At 48.4% G+C, this 5,360-nt stretch overlaps 1 non-coding gene and 1 pseudogene across 1 annotated transcript; both read left to right on the top strand.

Moving 5' to 3' along the window:
* The first annotated feature begins 336 nt into the window (after positions 1–336).
* Positions 337–439, top strand: LOC119470727. Its single transcript, XR_005199693.1, has one exon. It is a non-coding gene; the product is annotated as a U6 spliceosomal RNA (small nuclear RNA).
* A 4,171-nt stretch (positions 440–4,610) lies between these two features.
* LOC108301951 overlaps positions 4,611–5,360 on the top strand; it is a 5,039-nt pseudogene continuing 4,289 nt past the window's right edge.

Raw genomic sequence — 5,360 nt, 5'->3', positions numbered from 1 at the left:
TGAGGTTGTAAGATCTCAGAGACTGTGCGTAAGGTGCCAGGCAGAGTCCCTGGCAATAGGTGGTGTTCAGCACATAGTAGGTGCTCACGTCCTAGAAGAAAATGATTTGTGCCATGTCAATATTGGCAGAGTAGAGAAACTTGCAGATGTAGGCAGACCTGCAAGGAAAGGTGAGCAGGAGAGAATTTGACAAGGTGAGGGGTTCTGGCCTGGGCTGTTGTACAGGGAGTTTGGGGTTGGAAAGACTGAGAGAGCCTTGGATTCCCATCTTAGGGATACAGAACAGCAAAGAAAGAGCAGGAAGGGAATGGCATGATGAAAATAGAGTTTGCACCCGTGCTTCAGCAGCACATACGCTAAAATTGGAATGATACGGAGAAGATCAGCATGACTCCTGCGCAAGGATGACACACAAATTTCTGAAGCCTTCTGTATTTTTATAAATAAAAAACTGGAAAAACAAAAAAAAAGAAATAGAGTTTGCATTGTCCCAGGATGAAGATCATTCCGGCTGTAAGGCAGGGAGGCAGGAAGCTGTCGCCTGAGTGTCACGAGGACAAGACCTAGGTCATGTGCCAGCAGCAAATAGAACAGAAGAAATAGATTTTTTTTTCCTGTTCCATGTGAAAACGAAAATAGAAGGGTAAGAGATAATTTAGCACAAGGGACCCATTTTACAGGCGGGAAAACTGAGGCTCACGAAGGAGAAAAGGTGGTGCAATGATGTTATCTGCGGCCATTGTGGATTTTTCACAAGATGATTAATAAACTAAAAACTTTCAAAAAGAAAAGAAAAGAAAACTGAGGCTCAGAGTGGGGAAGAGACTAGTTCAAGATACTGAAGACTTCTATTACAAGTTACTGTCAGCCCTGACACTAGTCCTCCTGTTTCCTAACAACTCCTACCCCATTTCCATCAGCCCCCAGCCAGCCTCCAAAGTAGATACTGGGAAGGATTTCTCTGGATGGAATCAGTATTTAGTAGCTGTGGAATCTATTCTCCCTCTCCTGCCGCCGAGTCCAGAGTCCTTTTTTGGTGCCAGCCCAGCTTTCTTCCCTCCAGGTGGTTACCTTTTAGGTAAATCCCCTTAGGGAGTTGATTGATAATGAAGCCTCTCTCACATATGATTTTAAGTGTGTACGCCCCCATCTAAGTGGCATTTACATTTCAATGGCAGGTACTTAAAGACCTAAAAGCCTGCAAGATTCAAAGGACCAAGTTTTCTTAAGGTGCAATCACAGGTTCCTAGTGAGTCCCAGCTCAAAATAGCTGAATGGGCTGAATTTTTTTTCTTGGCAATTGGACATTCATTTGTTCAACTAAAATTCACTAATACCTTCTAAGTACCAGGCACTGTCCAGGCAAGGTCTCTGGCCTACATTCTAGCTGTAAATTCAGGATTATAAAACCGAATATCTTAGGAACTCAAGAGAAGGCCACATATCCCAGTCTGTGAAGGGGAGATGTCACTGAAAAATGTGAACACTGAACAGTGAACACTGAAAAGGTGTGAGCTTGCAAATGTGAGTGAACTTGGCAAAAGTAGGTGGACAGGAAGGGGACAGGGCATTCCTTGAGCAAAGCCTGGGAGGCTGCAGTCCCAAGCACAAGTTTAACGAGTACCACCAGCTAACGGTGAGGAGAGCTGCTTTTTGTTTAATTTATTGGGTGAAGAGGCCCCTTGTATGCTCTGTTTCTATCAGGAACATGCAAGAATGCTCTTTCCTTGAGATTGTGGCCATAGGGACAGCCTTCCACTGAGGTCCTCAGTGCAGAGACTCACTCCTAGCTTGGGGTAGGGCTGCGAACCCTTACATCCCATTCCCAGGTGGCCCCAGGTACATCATAGGCCACAGTTGGGAGCACATGTAGATACGTACTTTAAAAAAAAAAACAGCGTTTGGCTGGGCATGGTGGCTCATACCTGTAATCTCAGCACTTTGGGAGGCTTGAGGCAGGTGGATCACCTGAGGTCAGGAGTTCGAGACCAGCCTGACCAACATGGAGAAAACGTATCTCTACTAAAAATACAAATTTAGCCAGGCATGGTGGCGCATACCTGTAATTCCAGCTACTCAAGAGGCTGAGGCAGGAGAATCATTTGAACCCAGGAGGCGGAGGTTGCAGTGAGCTGAGATAGCGCCATTGCACTCCAGCAACAAGAGAGAAACTCCATCTCACAAAACAGAAACAACAACAACAACAAACCCCAGTGTTTAACACTTTCAAAAAATTAGTTGCCATCATTAGAGTTTAGGGAGACGTCAAAAGTCTACATTTTGGCTGCTCTTGAAAATTACAATATTTGAAATCACTGGTCTCTCATGATTGCAGTGGACTGGAGCTAAGGAGCAGGGACCCTTTTCAGACAAGGTTTGAGCTCACTCCTCAAGTTCACCACAGTTTCTGTCCAGCCAGCCTCACTTATCTACTGCCTTCTCCCACCCTTGCTCCTGTGCCCATCCCGTGCCCATCCCGTGCCCATCGAACTTTAAATGGCACTTCCCTGATGGTGATGTTAAGTAAAGTAGCTCTTGCTCCAACTTACCCAGCTATTACCTCTTCTTATCTGATATGCTCTAGGCAACCTGTGCAGTTTACTGAACAAGAGTTGAATCAAGGTTCACTCTGTTTATAGGAATGAGGGTGGAGAATGGCAGAGCCACTGGGAACAATATGGCTTGGAGCTGCTGGGGACCAGAGAACCAGGCTTACATCAGGGGGAAGGACTGGCTGCATATCCGGGGCATACTCGCTTGTGTAAGATCCTTATCCAGGGCCTTGGGAGCCTCTTAGACTGAGCTGAAACGTTTTTCTTGCCAGCTCTGCAAATAAGTGGCATGGAGAGAAAGCCAGAGAGCGCGGGCTTGCCCTTCTCAGCTTCCCCATTTATTTCTCTTCTGGGAAGGGAGAACCTGTGGTGTACTCCACAGATGGACCGCGTGGAGGTAAGCAAAGCTGCTGTTGGAAAACTTTCCCCACCCACTTTGTGTGTAAATGAGCACGTAGCCCAGTTTGGTATTAATCCACAAGCAGACCAGTGGAGCCAACGGGTCAAAGTTGCCTGGGGCCCGCCAACAAAGTCAGATGCCTAGCAAGGATACCGTACATTTCTGCAAGAATGACAGAGGTCAGACATGAGTTCATTCAGTTATCAATCATTAATTCAGCAGGTACTTTTCGAGTCCCTACTATGGGCTACAGAGGACCCCAGGAAGGGCTTTTGGATTGTGCATATTTTCTTTGCCACAGACCTGGCTGTGCATGTCTTATTTTTTATTTTTTGTAGAGGTGTGGTCTCAATAAGTTGCCCAGGCTGGTCTCACACTCTTTGGCTCAAGCGATCTGCCTGCCTTGGACTCCCAACATGCTAGGATTACAGGCGTGAGCCCACACGTCTGGCCTGTGCATGTTTGTTTTTGTTGTTGTTTTGTTTTGTTTTTCTGTTTCTGTTTATGTTTTTTCTTTTTTCTTTGAGACGGAGTTTCGCTCTTGTTGCCCAGGCTGGAGTGCAATGGCACAATCTCAGCTCACTGCAACCTTCACCTCCTGGGTTCAAGCAATTCTCTTGCCTCAGCCTCCCAAGTAGCTGGGATTATAGCTGTGTGCCACCATGCCCGGCTAATTTTGCATTTTTGGTAGAGACAGGGTTTCTCCATATAGGTCAGGCTGGTCTTGAACTCCTGACCTCAAGTGATCCACCCGTCCTGGCCTCCCAAAGTGCTGGGATTACAGTCATGAGCCACTGCGCTGGGCTGTTTTGTTTTCTTTATTTATTTTTTATTTTTTCTAGACAGAGTCTTGCTGTCACCCAGGCTGGAGTGCAGTGGTACAATCTCAGCTCACTGCAACCTTCACCTCCCGGGTTCAAGCAATTCTCCTGTCTCAACCTCCTGAGTAGCTGGGATTACAGGCATGCGCCACCACATCCAGCAAATTTTTGTGTTTTTAGTAGAGACGAGGTTTTGCCATGTTGGCCAGGCTGGTCTCAAACTCCTGACCTTGTGATTCACCTGCCTCGGCCTCCCAAAGTGCTGGGATTGGCTGGGTGTGGTGGCTCACGCCTGTAATCCAAGCACTTTGGAGGCCAAAGCAGATGGATCACCTGAGGTCGGGAGTTCAAGACCAGCCTGACCAACATGGTAAAACCCTGTCTTCAAAAAAAAAAAAGGGCTGGGATTACAGGTGTGAGCCACCACACCTGCTCCTGTGCATGTTTTTAAACAAGGATTGAGAATCATCTTTGTAGGGGAAAGGCCACAGCCTGCCTGAATAGTGTTAGCTATAGCCATTCTTGAAGGTACTAGAAGGTGCTATGATTTTACTAATGGTTTCCTTCCAGTTAGGAGTCTGCCAGAGTGTTCTTCATTTTAGGACCTTTCATTTTAGAGGCTCCTTTTCAGAGCCCTTAAGGAGATGAGGTTAACTTTAATGTAAAGCAACTATTCTCAGGCCAGGCGCGGTGGCTTACACCTGTAATCCTAGCACTTTGGGAGGTTGAGGCAGGTGGGTTACCTGAGGTCAGGAATTTGAGTCTAGCCTGGCCAACATGGTGAAACCCCATCTCTACTTAAAATATAAAAATTCTTCTTCTCTGATAAAACACCAAATGGTGGATGACGCCGGTGCAGTGACGGGGGGGCCTGGAGACCCCGGGGGCCCTGGGATGGGGAACCACTGTGGCTTCCTCGGAGGTTTCAGCAGTGGTATCTGGGGCCGGGAGTCGTGGCCGTGGACTGGGCTGGGGCCGAGGCCGCGGAGCTCCGGGAGGCAAAGCCGAGGATAAGGAGTGGATGCCTGTCACCAAGTTGGGCCGCCTGGTCAAAGGCATGAAGATTAAATCTCTGGAGGAGATCTATCTCTTCTCTCTGCCCATCAAGGAATCTGAGATCATTGACTTTTTCCTGGGGGCCTCTCTCAAGGATGAGGTTTTGAAGATTATGCCGGTGCAGAGGCAGACCCGTGCTGGCCAGCACACCAGGTTCAAGGCGTTTGTTGCTATTGGGGACTACAATGGTCACATCGGTCTGGGTGTTAAGTGTTCCAAGGAGGTGGCCAATGCCATCCGTGGGGCCATCAACCTGGCCAAGCCCTCCATTGTCCCCGTGCGCAGAGGCTACTGGGGGAACAAGATCGGCAAGCCCCACACCATCCCTTGCAAGGTGACAGGCCGCTGTGGCTCTGTGCTGGGGCCTCCTCCCTGCGCCCAGGGGAACTGGCATTGTCTCGGCACCTGTGCCCAAGAAGCTGCTCATGGTAGCTGGTGTCGATGACTGCTACACCTCAGCTGGGGGCTGCACTGCCACCTTGGGCAACTTCGCCAAGGCCACGTTTGATGCCATCTCTAAGACTTACAGCT

Source organism: Cebus imitator, unplaced genomic scaffold, assembly GCF_001604975.1.
Source record: "Cebus imitator isolate Cc_AM_T3 unplaced genomic scaffold, Cebus_imitator-1.0 Scaffold38, whole genome shotgun sequence".
NCBI lineage: Eukaryota > Metazoa > Chordata > Mammalia > Primates > Cebidae > Cebus > Cebus imitator.
This window is presented reverse-complemented; position numbering and strand designations above follow the sequence as displayed.